Consider the following 19,226-nt stretch of genomic DNA (forward strand, 5'->3'; position numbering starts at 1 on the left):
GCCTTCCCGGGATTCCTTGCCCGATGTCCTCACATGTGGATCTGCCATTTTAGATGCCCTGGAGCCTGGACCGCACTAAATGGAGTTTAATGAAGCGATTTAAGCGATCGAATCGCGGCCATATTCACCTTCGTTGCGGATCGCATTTTTCCTGAAATTCATAATGTATTCGGATTCATCACATTCGATTCGCTCATCCTTAATAATTACTAGCTGGTCAGTGGGAGCTTGCACCACTCATGTCCCCCTGAAAAAACAGAGTGCACTGTGCATGTTCGGCCAGCACTCCATTGATTCTGTATGGGGCTTTATATGCCCTAGGAAGTGTGGGCATTGAAAGTGTAAATTTAAAGGGCCAGATTGTAAGTATGTTATTTTCACAAGCGATTATAGGCGTGAGTGTATTAATTTAAAAGTCTGTAACAATGAATACATTTATCAACTTAATTAAATAGAAGGAATAAACCTGGCATTGCTACTTCACACACCTATCAGGACACCTTGATTGGGACACAATGATGCAGCTGCTCTGTGAATGCACTGTTGGTGGTGTACTTTTAATTGATGCAGTTCAGTATACGTAATAGTTCATGAAGAAAATAGACAAACACACTCACCATGTTTGATGCTTCAGCTGTCCTCTTTATTCAAAGCGGATACAGAGGCATAGATACAGGGGGACGAAACAGGAGGGAGGTGTTCATGGGCCCCTTATGAAGCGCATGTAGTGCGAGACGGTTCCGTGCCCGTGAACACCTCCCCCCCCCTTTTTCGTCCCCCTGCACCTATACCTCTATATCTGTTTTGAATAAAGAGTACAGCTGAAGAATCTAACGTGGTGAGTGCGCTTGTCTATTTTCTTTATGAACTGTTACATTTATCAACTTGTTCTCTCTTTTTTAATTTTTAGTTATAGAAATGTATTAACCCCTTAAGGACCAGGACCATTTTGGCCTTAAAGGGGTACTCGCCCCTAGACATCTTATCCCCTATCCAAAGGATAGGGGATAAGAAGTCAGATCGCCGCGGTCCCACTGCTGGGGGGCCCCGGGATCCCCGCTGCGGCACTGCGCTATCATTACAGTACAGAGCGAGTTCGCTCTGTGCGTAATGACGGGCGATACAGGGGACAGAGCAGTGTAACATCATGGCTCCGCCCCTCGTGACATCACGGTCCGTCCCCTTAATGCAAGTCTATGGCAGGGGGCATGACGACCGCCACGCCCCCTCCCAAGGGGCGGGCCATGATGTCACGAGGGGTGAAGCCATGACGTAACGATGCTCCGGCACCTGTATTGCCCGTCATTACGTGCAGAGCGAACTCGCTCTGTGCTGTAATGATAGCGCAGTGCCGCAGCGGAGATCCCGGAGCTCCCCAGCAGTGGGACCGCGGCGATCTGACATCTTAGAAGGTTTTGTTTTCACGCTGTATACTTTCTGGTAAAAATTACATGTTTTCTTTATTCTGTGGGTCAATACGATTAAAATGATACTCATGTTATATGCTTTTCTATAATTGTACCACTTAAAAAAAATCTCAAACCATTTTAACAAAATTAGTATGTTTGAAATTGGCCTATTTTGACCACCTATAACTTTCTCAGTTTTCCGTATATGGGGCGATATGAGGGCAAATTTTTTGCGCCGATCTGTAGTGTTTATCACTACCACTTTTGCTCAGGTTTTACTTTTGATACATTTTTTATAAATTTTTTTGGGAATAAAATGTGACAAAAAAGCAGCAATTTTGGACTTTTGAAATTATTTTTACGTTTACGCCGTTCACCGTACGGGATAATTAACAATATATTTTAATAGTTCAGACTTTTACACACGCGGCGATACCAAATATGTGTATTAATTATTTTTTACGCTTTTATGGGGGTAAAATGGGAAAAACTGACGTTTTACTTTTTTATTGTGGGAGGGGATTTTTCACATTTTTTTACTTTTTTATTTCACTTTTTTTGCCTTTTTTTTTTTTTTTTGACTTTTTATGTCCCCATAGGGGACTATTCATAGCAATGAGTTGATTGCTAATACTGTGCAGTGCTATTTATAGGACACAGCACTGCTCAGTATTATCGGTGATCTTCTGCTCGATCTCAGACCAGAGCAGAAGACCCCGGTAGACGGCCGGAGCCAGGTGAGGGGACATCCGGCTGCCATGCTGGATGATTGGATCCCCGCGGCAGCGCTGCAGGCGACCCGATCATCCATTTAAAGTACCGCACTGCTGCAGATGCCGTCGTCTGTATTGATCACGGCATCTGAGTGGTTAATGGCGGACAACTGCGCGGATGCGGATGTCCGCCATTACCGACGGGTCCCTGGCTGCTGATAGCTGATCATGGTGGCGCATAAATATACGTCATGGTCAGCTAAATACCACGTCACCATGACGTCCATTTACGTCCATTGTCGTTAAGGGGTTAATACAAAAAGTTAAAATGGTATAACTAAATAAGGGTAGTGCATAATACCATTAATAGTAAAATTAAAAGTTGAATAATATCCTATTAACTTAGATGTAATTATTGCATTCATTTTTGTCTATATAAATTATCTATTGTCTATATTGTAATTTATAATCTAAACATAAAGTTTCTCTAATTTCTGTGTTGAATAAGTCCTAGATTTTGCATTTGCCACAATAGCTTCTAGTTTGTTTCTGATATATATCTGCTGGCAATACTTTAACCCCTTAAATGGGCACTGTCATGAAATAAAAAAAATTGATATGTTGTAGTACTTAAGTACTACAACATATCTCTAATATAGTTTAATAAAAAAAAGTGATTTTAAACCAGTTTAAAGTCACTTTTAAATTCGGCCACTAGGGGTCGCCCTCCTAGTGACCGAATGCATTCGGCAGTGACGTCACTACAGAATTTCGTCTCATTTGAGCCTGGCAAATGAGTCGAAATTCCAGTTACTGCGGTGCTCGCTCCCGCCTGTCAATCAAACAGGCGAGAGCGAGCACAGTGAAATCCAGGGCTGCGCATTGGCTCCCTGGACTCACACACTGGCCGCCTCCCTGCTGCATATTCTCCCTGCAGCAAGGAGGAACATGGCTCTTACCTCTGCTTACAGCCCCGGTTCCAGTGGGGATACGCCGCCTCCTCACTGCTCCTTGCAGCTGTGTACTGTCATTGCCGGGGGGAGCGCGTTATATGGAGCAACAAGTGTATGCCCGGCTTCCTGTCATGCTCCTACACTCTGGTAACTCTCTCTATGGTTCTGGAGGACTTTCAATCCTCCAGAAACATAGAGACAGTTTCCAGAGTGTACGGGCATGACAGGAAGCCGGGCATACACTTGTTGCTTGCTACGGACCCCCGCTCATTGTCCGGCACAGGTGAGGGGGAGGGGGAAGGGGGGGGGGTGTCTTCCAACACAGGGTGCCTCCAGTTGTTTCCCCACTACAACTCTCAGCATGCCCTGACAGCAAATAGATGTCAGGGCATGCTGGGAGTTGTGGTGGTGAAACAGCTGGAGGCACCCTGTCCTGAGAACTATGGGCGGAACTCGGCCCCCAGCAGGCATCAGTGACGTGGTGCCTGCTGGGGAAGTCTGTCTGGTAGTGAGCACACTACCAGGCAGACAAAATGCCATTTTTAAGATAATAAAAAAATAAATAAAGGCAGGGAGGGGGTTAGGGATAGATGGGCAATAGGCAGGGACAGAAAAAAAAAAGAGGATGGTGGGAGCTACCCTTTAAGGACCCGGGCTTTTTCCATTTTTTCATTTTCAATTTTTCCTCCTTAACTTTAAAAAATCATAACTCTTTAAAATTTTCACCTAAAATTCTATATGATGGCTTATTTTTTGCATCACTAATTCTACTTTGTAATGACATTAGTCATTTTACCCAAAAATCTACGGTGAAACGGGAAATAAAAATCAATGTGCGACCAAATTAATGAAAAAACACTATTTTGTAAGATTTGGGGGGCTTCCGTTTTTACGCAGTACATTTTTCGGCAAAAATGATACCATGTATTTATTCTGTAGGTCCATACGGTTAAAATGATACCCTACTTGTATAGGTTTGAATTTGTATCACTTCAGAAAAAAATCATGAATACATGCAGGAAAATGTATACGTTTAAAATGGTCATATTCTGACCCCTATTACCTTTTTATTTTTCCGTGTTCAGGGCGATATGAGGGCTAATTTTTTGCGCTGTGATCTGAAGTTTTTAGCGGTACCATTTTTGTTCTGATCAGACTTTTTGATCACTTTCTACTCACTTTTTTGTGGTATAAAAAGTGAAAAAAAAAATGCGCTATTTTGGACTTGGGAATTTTTTGCGCGTACGCCATTGAACGTGCGGTTTAAAAAGTGGTATATTTTATAATTCGGACATTTCTGCATGTGGCGATACCACATATGTTTATTTTTATTTACACTGTGTTTTTTTTATTCTTGGAAATGCCAGGTGATTCAAACTTTTATTAGGGGAAGGGATAATTGAAAGGGTTAATGATTTTTTTTACACTTTTTTAATGCAATATTATAGCTCCTATATGGGGCTATAACATTGCATTAACTGATCTTTTACACTGATTGATCCATCTCCATAGGAATGGATCAATCAGTGTTTTCGGCGATTGAATGCTCAAGCCTGGATCTCAGGCTTGAAGCATTCAATCGGCGATCGGACTGCAGGAAGGAAGGTAAGAGACCTTCCTCCTGTGCTACAGCTGTTCGGGATGCCGCAATTATACCGCGGCGATCCCGAACAGCTCCCTGAGCTAACCGGTGCTTTTTACTTTCACTTTTAGCCGCGTGGCTCAGCTTTGAGCGCGCGGCACCGCGATCAGTGCCGCGCGCTATTAGAGGCGGGTCCCGGCTTCACTAAGACGCCGGGCCCGCCGCGATATGATGCGGGGTCACCGTGTGACCCCGCGTTATATCGCAGGACCGGGACCCAGGACGTACTCATACGTCCTGGGTCCTTAAGAGGTTAAAAAGGCTTAGAGTAGTTTCTGGTTTTATATTGGTCCTTGTGGAATCATGACTTTTTTTGTTCCTTTGTACACTTACCTCATTTTATTTCTTTTAACCCCTTAAGGAATCGGGGTTTTTCCATTTTTGCACTTTCGTTTTTTCCTCCTTACCTGTAAAAAAATCCAAATTCTTTAAATTTTGCACCTAAAAATCGATATGATGACTTATTTTTTGTGCCACCAATTCTACTTTGTAATGACATCAGTCATTTTACCCAAATATCTATGGCGAAACGGAAAAAAATCGTTGTGTGACAAAGTTGAAGAAAAATCGCCATTTTGGAACTTTTGGGGACTTCCGTTTTTACGCAGTGCATTTTTAGGTAAAAATGACATCTTCTCTTTATTCTTTAGGTCCATACGATTAAAATGATACCCTACTTATAAAGATTGGATTTTGTCGTACTTCTTGAAAAAATCATAACTACATGCAGGAAAATGTATACGTTTAAAATTATCATCTTCTGACCCCCATAACTTCTTTATTTTTATTTTTATTTACAGTTTTTTTTTATGGGAAAAGGGGGGGTTATTCAAACATAGAAACATAGAATGTTTTGGAAGATAAGAACCATTTGGCCCATCTAGTCTGCCCAATAATCTGAATCCTATCAATAGTCTCTGGCCCTATTTTATATGAAGGATAGCCTTATGCTTATCCCTATCTTATATGAAGGATAGCCTTATGCTTATCCCATGCATGTTTAAACTTCTTCACTGTATTTGCAGCGACCACTTCTTCAGGAAGGATATTTCATGCATCCACTACTCTCTCAGTAATGTAATACTTCCTGATATTACTTTTAAACCTTTTCCCCTCTAATTTAAAACTATGTCCTCTTGTGGTAGTTTTTCTTCTTTTAACAATGCTCTCCTCCATGACCTTTATGTATTTAAAAGTCTCTATCATATCTGTCTCTTCTTTCCTCCAAGCTATACATGTTAAGGTCCTTTAACCTTTCCTGGAAAGTTTTATCCTGCAATCCATATACTAGTTTAGAAGCTCTTCTCTGAACTCTCTCTAGAGTATCTATATCCTTTTGGAGATACGGCCTCCAGTACTGTGCACAATATTCCAAGTGAGGCCTCACCAGTGTTCTTTACAGCGGCATGAGCACTTCTCTCTTTCTACTGCTTATACCTCTCCCTATACATCCAAGCATTCTGCTAGCGTTTCTTGCTGCTCTATTGCATTGTCTTCCTACCTTTAAGTCCTCTGAAATAATTACTCCTAAATCCCTTTCCTCAGATACTGATGTCAGGACTGTGTCAAATATTCTATATTTTGCCCGAGGGTTTTTACGCCCCAGGTGCATTGTCTTGCACTTTTCAGTTGCCAGAGTTCTGACCATTCTTCTAGTTTGCCTAAATCCTTTTTCATTTGGCGTATCCCTCCAGGAACATCAACCCTGTTACATATCTTTGTGTCATCAGCAAAAAGACACACCTTACCATCGAGACCTTTTGCGATATCACTAATGAAGATATTAAACAAAATTGGTCCCACTACAACCCTCTGTTGTCTGTCACTCAGCCACTGCCTAATCCACCCAACAATATGGGAGTCCAAGCTCAATGACTGTAGTTTATTGATAAGTCTTCTATGTGGGACAGTGTCAAAAGTCTTATTAAAATCTAGATATGCGATGTCTACTGCCCCTCCGCCATCTATTATTTTAGTCACCCAGTCAAAAAATCAATAAGTGCAGGGGACCATAGAAGAGCAGCCACCCGTATCTATACATTATACAAGAGGATAACAGCGGGTGTCAGGAGTTACACTCGTTGCAATCTGTCTATTAATGCATGTACTACTGTACCCAGCATGGAGCAGAGTGTGCTCTATGTTGGGAGCAGTAGTACCTGCAGTAAGGGACAGATCACAGCGGATGTCACTTCTCCTGACACCCGCTCTGATCGTCCTGAAGTGACTGTGGGGACTCAGCTGTTCTCAAGGCTACAGAGCCGGGAGAACAGCTGATGCTGAGCAGTAGATATACATTGTATATCTAATGCCCAGAGAGAACTTACAGTGAGCCTGCAATGTGTATACAGTATACACATTGCTGGCTCACTTTACCCCTTGCTGAGCTGTGCGCTATGTGCAAGCCCGGCAAGGAAAGAGTTAACTTACACTGCTGGACAGTGTAGGTTAACCCTTTTGGGCAGTATACAATATATACAGCTATCTATAGATAGCTGTATATAGTGTATACAGAAGATGAAGAAGTCTCCTTACCTCCCTCCAGTCCCCGTGGGTCAGCGTAGCTCCGCCCCTAGTGATGAAGTCATTAGGGAGCGGAGCTACAAATGGGATCCAGGCTGGTAAGGGTATAAGGCTTTGTTAACATTGTCCGTTTTGTATAATGTCAACAGACCCTTCTGCCAGTGTCTTACCAGATAGGGAGACTCCAGCTGTTGCTAAACTACAACTCCCAGCATGCCCAGACAGCCAAAGGCTGTATGGCCATGTTGGGAGTTGTAGTTTTTCACCAATTGGAGGCTTCCTGTTTGGGAAGACATTGCATTATGGGCGCTCTCCCCTGCGGAGAGCGCAAAAAATGCCCTAACCCATTTACTTGTGTTTTTTTTTCTTCTCCTTTCAGATCCATGTATGCACAGGATTACGGTGGATTCGATGGATTATGACGGATAAAATGGTTAACAAGGGCTGTGGGGGAGTGTTTTTTTTTTTAAATAAAAAACATTTTCCAATGTGTTGTGTTTTTTTTCTTATTGAATTTTCAGGCTTAGTAGTGGATGCCAATCTTATTGATGGAATCCATTACTATGCCAGGGCGTAGCGTTAGCCCCAAAAACAGCTAGCGCTAACCCCCAATTATTACCCCGGTACCCACCGCCACAGGGGTGCCTGGAGGAGCCGTTACCAACAGGCCTGGAGCATCAAAAATGGTGCTCCTGGGCCTAGGCGGTAATAGGCTGGCATTATTTAGGCTGGGGAGGGCCAGTATCAATGGTCTTCGCCCACCCTGGTAACGTTAGGCTGTTGCTGCTTGGTTGGTATTGTGCTGAGAATGAAAATATGGGGAACCCTATGCTTTTTTTTTTTATTATTATAAATAAATAAATAAAAATTGTTGCAAAACTACAACTCCCAGCATGCCCAGACAGCCTTTGGCTGTCTGGGCATGCTGGGAGTCTTAGTTTAGCAACAGCTGGAGTCTCCCTATCTGGGAAGACACTGCCAGAAGGGTCTGTTCACATTATACAAAATGGACAATGTGAACAGAGCCTCACAGAGCCTCACAGAGCCTAACTAGCCTAACTAGCCTGACTCCCGTCTGTAGCTCCGCCCCCTAATGACATCATCTCTAGGGGCGGGGCTACATGGACCCGGCGGTGACAGAAATGAGGGAGGTAAGTGGACTTCTTCTGTATACACTATATACAGCTATCTATAGATAGCTGTATATTCTGTATACCGCACAAAGGGGCTATAGGAACAGGGAGTCCTATCAGTTTGGTGACGGGATTCCCGGCTCCTGTATAGTATACATGGGTACACTATAATGTACCCCTGTATACTATACGGCCGGGGGAAGTGAGTAGTGATGTTATACATCACTCCTCATCTCCTTACTCCTGGGCGCTCAGCATTCCACCCACAGAGTGGTACCTGAAGACAGTGAGAAAACTGCCTCAGGGGACAAATTGGGCTGTTTCCACACACCAGGAAAAAACACCAGAAAAACTGCCAAAATGCAAGAAAAACCTGTGGCAGTTTTTCTGGAGTTTTTGCTGGCGTTTTTTTTTAGGTGTACAAAAAAAAAAAAAACTAGTGGAAACCTAGCCATAATACATCTTTTGAGTACTCCCATTTCTCCTGAACTCCATGTTATCCGTTCTAGTGTGATAGGGACTCATTTATGACTTTTCTTATTTTTGAAAAGTCTGTTTTTCTAAAATCTAAAACTTTTATTTTTGTGTGGTGTTACTGCTTCACTGTTCTTATATTAAACCACAGTGACTGGTGATCACTAGATCCCAAGCTTTCGCCTATAATAACACCTTATACTAAATCCCCATTTGTGAATACCCAATCCAAAATGGCCTCCCTCCGTGTTGGCTCCTTAACCACTTGTTGTAGAGATAATCCCAGTAGGAAATTTAGAATATCTGTACTCCTGGCAGAACTAGCTATTTTGGTTTTCCAGTTTATATCTGGAAAATTGAAGTCTCCCATAATGATAACTTCTCCCTACATTGTCATTTTAGCTATTTCTTCAACTAGTAGATGATCTAATTCTTTAACTTGGCCAGGTGGTCTATATATCACACTGACACGAGTTACTGTCGGATTACCAAACTGCAACGTAACTCAAACTGACTCTATGTTTGCCTCACTAACTTGTATTAGGTTAGATTTTATGCTGTTTTTCACATATAGGGCCACTTCTCCTCCTCATTAAACCATGTCTCAGTAACAGCCACTAAATCTACATTCTCAGATGCCATTATTGACCCAAGTTCATTGATTTTATTACCTAAACTGCGGGCATTTGTAGCCAGGACTCTGAGCTTGTCATTTCTTAACCTCTGTGCTACGGACATGTTCTGGCATTGTTTCGGGGGGCAATTGGACTCATGGATTTTCACTCTTTGGCCCCCCCCCTTCCTAGTTTAAATACTCCTTAGCAAATTCTTGGAATTGTTCACTGAGTACATTCGTTCCTTTGAGAGAAAGATGCAAACCATCTTTTTTGTACAATTCCTTTCTATTCTAAGTAGAGCTATCATGAGACACAAAGCCAAATCCTTGCTCTTGACCCCATTTACTAAGCCATAAGTTGAACTCCTTAATGCGCCTCTGCCTATCATTCTGAACATAATGCACAGGCAGAACTTCAGAAAATGAAACAGTGGATGCTAAATCCTGTACATCATTACCAAACTTGTATCAGGGAAGGGTTAAACTATCTTTAATAACTTTTTTTTCACTTTTTTCTGCAATGTTAAAGCCCCCATAGGAGACTATAACACTGCACACACAGATCTTTTACATTGATCATTGTTATCCCATAGGACAGTGATGGCAAACCTATGGCATGCATGCCACAAGTGGCACGCTGAGCCCCCCTTCACCATCAGCCCATTTGGGACATCCCTGTGTCGCAAAAGATCTTTGCGGGACACAAGGATGTCCCCGTTACCTTTTGCGGCCCCGTGTTAACTTTAAAACGCTGGGGCCACCGAGAGGCAGCGCATGCAGGGACATCACTGACGTCCCGTGCGTGCACCCATAGCAACATCAGAGCAGCGAGGAGGAGGACACGTGCACCCATGGTAAGTTACCTGTATGTATGCCATCTTCAGTGCTCCGACCACCGCTCCTCCGGTCCCGGGGACCCCGGACCGGAGGGCGACGGACGGAGCACTGAAGTAGGACAGTACACAGACATATAGCCTCCAGCCATACACTGTATATGGCTGAAGGCTGTATGTCTGTGGGGGAGCTATACTGCACCTCAGTAGGGACTCATTAGGGATATAGGTTGAACTAGATGGACTCTGGTCTTTTTTCAACCTTACGAACTATGTTACTATGTTACCTAATGTAGGGAACTATACTGCACCTAATGTGGGGGAACTGTGGTGCCAATCTAATGTGGGGGAACTACAACCTAATGTGGGGGAACTATAAACTATCAATAAAAAAAAAAAAAAAAAGTTTGGATCATTGAACTCTGTTGTTGCGTTCTTCTTTTAAAATAAAATATGCTAATTAGTTATGGTAACTGTAGAGGTTGTTTTTTCTAAACTTAAACCTCAGTATTCTGATTTAATTGCTGTGCTGGCATTTTGAGGGAAAAAAATTGGCGTGCATTATGGTTTGGGCACTCGGGCTCAAAAAGGTTCGCCATCACTGCCATAGGATAACATTGATCAATGATTCTACCACTTGACTGCTCATGCCTGGATCTCAGGCACGAAGCAGTCATTTGGCGATTGGACATGCAGGAGGACGGTAGGGACCCTCCTTGTGTCCTCCAGCTGTTCGGGATGCCGCGATTTCTCTGCGGCCGTCCCGAACCACTCATTTAGCGAGCCGGGAGAAGTTCACTTTTACTTTAGACGCGACGATCAACTTTGAACGCCCCATCTAAAGGGTTAATAGCAACCACGATCAGTGCTTTGCGCTATTAGCCACGGGTCCCGGCCATTGTGGCCCCGCATTATAGAAAGGGAGAGGACTCAGGGCGTACAGGTACGTCCTGGGTCCTTAAGTAGTTAACCCATTAATGCACCAAGACGTACCTGGAAAATCATGAATTGCCCTAATAGGCCTCTATAGTGTACAGGTTATTTCATGATTATTATTCAATACAGGTTATTTCTGTGGGCATTAGAAACTATGGCACAGGTAAACTTGACAGAGGGAGGCAACACCCTCTATTGACCAAAATCACCGTGACATGACGGCAGGCTGACAATGGGTTACTGCTTGCGTAACAAAAGCCCTCAGGTCTGCCATAAGTATAAGTTTATTATGTAGTTCCAGTGTCATATCCTAATTGCTTGTCACTGTTACATCATTATTCAGTGGCGTAGCATTCATTTAGGAAGACCACGTCATTGCTATGGGGACTGACAGCAGCTGAATGGTATGTGTGAATGTCTGGGACACTGAGCACACAATACACATAGTACAGCAGCAAGTCCTATACACAAAACATGCTGTAGATGCTGAACACTAGTAGCTTTTCCTGTTTTAAATTTCCACCAAAGATAAATAAACTTTTATTATATACTTTTTTTTAATAAAAGCCAAAAAATATATGTTTTAAAAAAAATACAGGGGGTGGCCAAAATAATTATTTTTACATAATCACATTGAACTTCATCCCGACACCTGCCATCACTGCTAATGCTTATTTTTTTTTATCAGTCACCTAGTTTATGTTTAGTTTATGTCGCTGTTGAGAAACATTTTTATTTGTGCTGTTCCAACAATTTTTGTTTGTTTTTAGGGGTGTGTTGCGTCAAACCAGAGTTCAAAACGAGAATGATTTGTGGTGCGTGCCTGGCAGAGGTGTTTGTGACCCAAGTGACTGAAATGATGGGTGTGTCATCTCAGTATGCAAACACCAGCAAAACATCGGTAAATAAAAGTAGCTGAGGTTGAAAGTCAAAGCTTGAGGTTAGGAACAGAAGTCATTGAATAGTAGCTGAAATCCCAAACTTTAGCATCTTAAATTACTGCAAAATAAAATGTAATTTTAAGGGCATTCTGAAGTCATTTGTTTTATGTTTTCTGCTCTTTGGTCCCTCATATCAAGCTTTGACTTTCGACCACAGTTACTTCTGTCTGGAGATGTTTTGCCTGTTTTTGCATGCTGAGATATGTTCAAGGAAACCATAGACCATGACTCACTGATCAGCTCAGCAACTTGGTTCACAGGTGCACTCTTACAATTACTCCCTTTAGGAGCACAGTCAGATATGACACATGACCTCCCTAAAACAAATAAAAATATTTTTAGAACAGCACAAGTAGTAACGTTCACCAACTGTGATACCAGCTACATGACTGAGAAAAAACGGGGCATTACCCATGATGGCAAGAATTGTTCAGCCCAACTATGTTTAAATAGGGGTGTTCTAGTTATTTAGTCCAACCTCTCTACATATAGGCACCACCAAAATTGTAATGAAATGTAACATAAGGTTAAAGAGTTCCTGTCGTCAAACAATATTTTACAAACTAAGACTGAGATAAACTCAGATTATATTCCCTAACTACTCCAAACACCCCTCCTAACCTTAGCAACATTTTTAGAGCTTTAAAAAGCTGTGTATCATACCTGTTCCCTTGCTCACATTGTGTGAGCTCCCGGCAAGAGAAAGTGGGCATTCCCCAGCAGGTGCGCCATCACTGAAGCCTGCGAGAGCTGTGCCTCGCCATGCCTCCGGCCAGGCCGAGAGGAGACCAAACTAATTGTTTGACTTGCGCAGGGAACAGAACAGAGCCACCTAGTGGTCATTTTTTCAATCACATAAAAAACCTATAAAGCTTGACCATTTTAACAGTAAGTAAATAGCAAAGTGTCTTATGATTACATAAGGAACAATATATTAAAAGTTTAATTTGGTGACAGGTACTCTTTAACTTATTAGTTATGTTTGCAGGGTGCCTAGGAATAAGACCTCCCCCATGGAAAAAAAATGTGGTCCATTTTCCTTTCTCATCTTATCCTCCTCCAAAAGTGTATAAAGAATACTCTATAGCTATCCAGTTGACCATTGGAGGTATCTATCAGGGATTATTTTTTTGTTCTTGTGGTGTATACCTCCAAAGTTTGCTGCTGATGCAATATGAATCTAGCCATACTTGGGTACATTTAAAGTCATATCTACTTCATGGTATGGCCTAACCTTAATTGGTTGTGCTGTATGGTAGATGTAATAGCTGTAAATTAGGAGAATTCACAATGATAAATAAAATGAAGACTGGAGATAGTATTCTCTGTTATTTAAATTAAGTGGATTATATGATCAAAATCCATTAAATGTCATGCTTCCAGACTCAGGCTTAGTTTTAAGTGCAAGCATTAAATGATTCATTACAGCATGACATCATTCATAAAGTGGTATTAACCCGCACTTAACCTAGATAAGTTATATATTTTTCAAATGAAGGATACAGAAGCTATCTCGGTGTTTCTGTAACACTTTAATATGTACAGAAGAGAGCACATAATGCTTCATTGCTACTGCTTATAGTTCACATTTATATTTTTGCTCCAGATTCAGGTTTCAATTACTCCTGATATTCGGTTCTATGATAATTAGTTGCCACTTTCCTGATGCAGTTCAGCATAGTTAGTCCTATCAAGTTCTCTCTGGAAAAATGCTCCCTTTTCTGCTAACATGTTTTTCTGGAAATGTGGTTTAACTTTATGTTTGATTTGTCTCCCCAGAGCACGTTACAAGAAAATCTGGTGTATCTGAGTAAACTTACATTATTAGAACAAGGTGGACACAAATATATTACAGCATGTATAAAAATGTAAGACACATTTAGAATACATGCTTATGTGACTGCACCTTATAAATAATATAATTTTTTTAAAATAGAATTTATATATAATTTCATACGTTTTGACCAATATACATAATATGCATTAGCCACTATTATATTACATCAGCAGATATAGAAATAACAACTGCTGACCTTCGGTTTGGGCACGTGGCTTCCCACTTAGTTACTATAATCATAAAGCATGGACAGGGTAAGGCTGCATTCACACCACATTTTTGCAATACAGTTCCCATATCAGGTTTTTGATGAAAAACGGATTCCTCAAAACCGTACTAAACTGTATCGAAACGCGTGTACACATTTTAACCCGTATACAGTTTGAAAAATGATGCCCGGTTGCATCTGTTTTTTAAGAAAAAACGTATACGTTTTAAACTTTTCATTCCATTATGAATAAAGTTTCACTTGTTTGATTGAAATTCCAAGAAAAAAACTGTACAAAGTCAAAAACCGTATGGTGCAAACCGTATGGAACAGTATGCACATACAGTTCCTATTGACTCCTATGTTAAAAAAAAAAAAATGTGTGCAATTTAATATGGTTTTTCACCTGAACCAAAAACCGTGGTAGGCTACGGTTTTGGGTACAGGAAAAAAAAAAGTACAAAACTGTACAATACGCGAAACGGATGCAACCGGATGCATCGTTTGGCATATGGTTTTCAATGGAGAGTCAATGCATATGGTTTTCAATATGGTTCCATATGGTTTTCACATTGAAAACTTATAAGGGACCTGTATTGCAAAAAACGTGGTGTATATGCACCGTCATAAAGAAATACAAGTAGAGATGTGTGAGCCAAGCCCTGCAAATCCAGTCTCGCTCAGAACTATAGGGTAAAATCAGCTTGTGGAACTTTCATACTTTGCCAGCCTCACATGTGCCTGGCAATGTTGCTATTAGCATAAGGGATAAGGAACACATGACATTTTGGCATCTGAATAAATAAACTAGAAACACTGAGATGATGTCAGGGTAGCCCAGCATACCTTGCAGCTAAAGCAAAATCACATGACCTTAAGTTAGCCAAATATTGCTTGCATTTATGTGATATACAGCTCTTTGGCAAATATGGAGACAGCATATGGGTAAATTTAAGGGGCTGGCCAGGCTTAGGTCAGAAGCACAGGAACAATGCTGAAAAGGAACTTTCAACTGTGGAAATTACCATGTTGCTCAGGCACTACTGGGGGAATGAGCAGAGCAGTGTTATATAGGAGGTGCTTGGCAGGGATTAAAGGAGGAGGACTTGAATCAGGGACGTGCACAAGTCCTTAAGGAGACTGTACATACACACGCTAGGCCTCTATGGAGTGTGCCAGAAGCTGTTGATGTGTGCGGCAGTACAAAGGGAGTAGAGAGCCTGCAGTGGGAAGGGAGAGCTAAGCCAAGGTAAGCAGCAGGAAGCACTGCACTCTGGTGGTTGTCAGCCACATTTCCATCCGGGTTTGAAAAATATACGCATTAAAAGATTTTACAGGTAATGTGGAATATGCATTCTAGACCAAGTTGCCTGTATTTTCTGGGATTTAATCATATCTGTGTTTAACATACGTAAACATTGAGTATTGAGAGTGAACGTGGAATACACATTTTTGGCAAAGTTGCCTGTAATGTATGAGTTTTAAAGGAATGGTTGACAGAGGAAGGGGTAGACGAAAGAGCACCTCTGCCATGTTCCTTGCAGTAAGAATGTTGGTGGCAATAACAGTTCTGTGGGTACCACCCATTTTCCCTGACTCAGTACATATAGCATCAGCCTGGTGGTGGCAGCAGTAGTAGTAGTAGCAGCAGCATCAGAAAGGAAAAGTTGTCACTGTCTTCCAGGGGTTGTTTGATTTCAGAGAATATAATGGGTCTTGTGGACTGGTTTACTCGTTCTTGGTCATTTCAGGAGGAGGAAGATACGGACAATATGAAGTTGAGCCAGGTGATGATGGATTCTTCATTGTCTACAATTATACGGCACGGTGCAAGTTCGCTTTCTAGACAGTCTGTTCCATTATCTATGTCTTTGCTTTCCCCCATTAGTGCTAAGCAGAAGGATAGCAACGAGGAGGAGTTGTGTAAGGACAGTCAACCTTTGGAGTAAGACATAGCCAGGGTTAGGGATAATGACTTTACGTAATCACATGGAACAACATCACAAGGCCTGGCTACAACTATCATAGTCCACCAATGCCTGCTATCCGCTGGTTACAAATACCACTCGTTCACCACTACCTGATGACACTGACAGGTGTATTGTGCGCATGAAAGAAAGAGTATGGATAGTCATTTTCTTAGACTCTTGGTATAAAGCAAGAATGGGTGAATTTTTTCACATTCCAAGAAAGAGGCTAAATTGAATTTTTATAGGGACAAGCTAAACAGCCAGCTTGCTTTCCAACAGAAAACCCCTGCCAAACAGGGGTCCACTCCCGGGGCTTGGATACTACTGGATACAACTCTTTTTTTTTGGAGTTGTGGTAAGTGAGATTTGTCAGCAGGGCTACTAGCACCAACATCACCACTTACACACTTTCCACACTCCTGCGGTCACTAACCAACAACTAGCCAGCCGAGTCTCCTTAGTACACTACCCTACATTACTCCATCCTCTTACTACCACACTATCACATGGAGAGAAGTTGTTTGAATCTACAGTGGCGATTTAAAGCTAACAGCCATTACACTGTGATGACAAAATCAGGACACACAGCCTGCAATATTTCACATTTTACTTTTTCTTTGTTTAAATCTGCAACTAGAAATAAATTATGCCGGTGCTCACAGATATAGTGGTACTATAATACCAGACATCGCAGGCTCCATTTATTAACAAAAAAAATAAATATGAAGTTGACAGAAAAAAAAAAGATCCTTCTATTCCCTGAGAGTAACACTCAGGTTCAATGGATATTAGATTGATGGTGGGTCCTGGAGAAGGATCCATAAAAAAATATCTAATGTCTATGCAACAGTAAGAAATAATCACTTTAACAAGAATTAAGGGGAATTCATAGATAATGATGTTATCAATGATAGAGAGAAGGAAACTTCAGAAAACCACAATAAGAAGATACCTCAGTACTCATATTTATTGACAGCAACCACAACTCAATAAATTCAGTAGCTTGAATGAAAGAGATTGATGCACTGTGTGAATTCCCAGTATCCCATAGTAATACTTACTGTAGTGATTTTTAATTTTATGAGGCTTTACAATGGTGTTAGCCAACTCCTGTCTTTAGCCACTGGAGACTGGGGTGAGCTCAGAGAAACTTTAATAAAAAAAATAAAAATAGTAACACATTTGTTATGCATAACATTTTTCACTTTTTAAAACGTTAGATAATTTTTCATGTAGCCATAATCGACTGCAAGCAGCCAGAATGTATAATAAAATATATGACTAAAATGAAGGAACAGTGAGAAAATAATTCACAGATCGATAGCACTTTTGCCTTTCTGTACATGGAATTTATTGAACATCAGTGGTGATGTCGAAGAGGCAAAACAAAAAATTTGAGAGCCGAAGCATACACCAATCGGGGAGGGTTTGCACCACATTCTATCGGATAGCCTTCCATGTAAAGTTATGCCTGGAATGATAGAAAAGTCAGCTTAAGCAATAAATAAAGGCTGCACTAATCATTGCAGATGTAAAGCTCATTGGAAGTCTCTGCCAAGGACTAAACAATGCGGTTAATGATCCTAGGGACAGGAATATATGACTGTTTCCCATAAAATATAACAGTACATTCAGTCAGTCTAAATTTTGGACTCAGTCTTCAATCTGTTTTCAAAATAAGTTACCATTGACGTTGAAGGGGTATTCCAGGATTTTTTTTATTTGACTATGCTACAGGGCTGTAAAGTTAGTGTAGTTCAGAATATAGTGTCTGTACCTGTGTGTGACTGTTTTCTCACAATTCTTCTGTGATTTTCACCCCACTATTTATTTTTAACAGCATACAAAATGACTGTTGTCTCAGATTTTTCCCAGCTTGCAATACGGCCGAGACCTGACTCACTAGTCAGCTGATGACAGGGAGCCTGTCTGCTTCAATGGGTGGAGGGATCAATCTGCAACTAATGCAACAGCTGTAGGAACACTGATTGAAAACCACAGGTCTGCAGCTCATTTATGTTTCAATGGGTGGGGTGGCTGATGTGTGGGAGGGAGGAAAATGGAATTGTGGGAGTTGTAGTCAAAAAGAGAAAAGTCAAACAGGAAATACTAGTTCACAAAAAGCTAGCCACAGTGTTATGCTAATCTCACAAGCGCAGATCCTTCCTAAGCATTACTGTCTGCCAGGTACGTACTAAAATCACCTTATGGTGGATAACCCCTTTAAGTCAATACATTTGGAATTTCCATCCCCATACCTCTCATATAAGAAGATTGTAGCGGAAAGTGATAAAATACACACAATGGGTGTCTATGTTCCCATGACTAATAAACAGCAATCCAACCACTTCCGAGAAGAGGCAGAAGCAAAAGAACTATTCTACAGTATGAGATAGCTGTATGTTCACATGTTTCATATTTCAAGCAAGCATCACATAATCCTTTTGCATCCAATATTTGATACAAATTCTACACGTTTATTATAAACAATGTAAAAATATATTTTTGTATTTTTTTTTACTATGTGTGTAATTGATCTATTAAAAAAGAGAATGTACTTCAATTCTAGTAATGGCCAGCAGATGGCCCTTTAACACACTGCAATGTAAAAAGCCTATGGACATCTTTGAGTGCATTTCATTGCACTGTGCTTATTTTGGTATCATTTTTTAAATTGATCTTATAGGTCCATTTAAAATGTAGCTGTTTTTTCTGTATCATTCATGTTTTCACATATACTGCAGGCTGCTCTGTCCTACTCAGAATAAATGAATGAAATTTGTCAGATTGGCGGTCTGATGTTGTTCTCCAGACCCTCTTTTCTCCCTGAAAGATCTTCTAAGGTAATATGTGACTGAGAAGCATGGCTTGTAGCACTTTTTAATCCGAGACAAATCTTGGATACATTTTAAAAAAATGACCCGAAAGTAGCCACTAGCTGATTATGGGCAGGCCATTGAACTGAATAGGGCTCATAGCTGTCCAAGCACAGATACGTCAACGTGTCATTTTGACTGCTTGATGACCTAGCAAAGCCT

The sequence above is a fragment of the Hyla sarda genome, chromosome 4, assembly GCF_029499605.1.
Source record: "Hyla sarda isolate aHylSar1 chromosome 4, aHylSar1.hap1, whole genome shotgun sequence".
In the NCBI taxonomy this organism is placed as follows: domain Eukaryota; kingdom Metazoa; phylum Chordata; class Amphibia; order Anura; family Hylidae; genus Hyla; species Hyla sarda.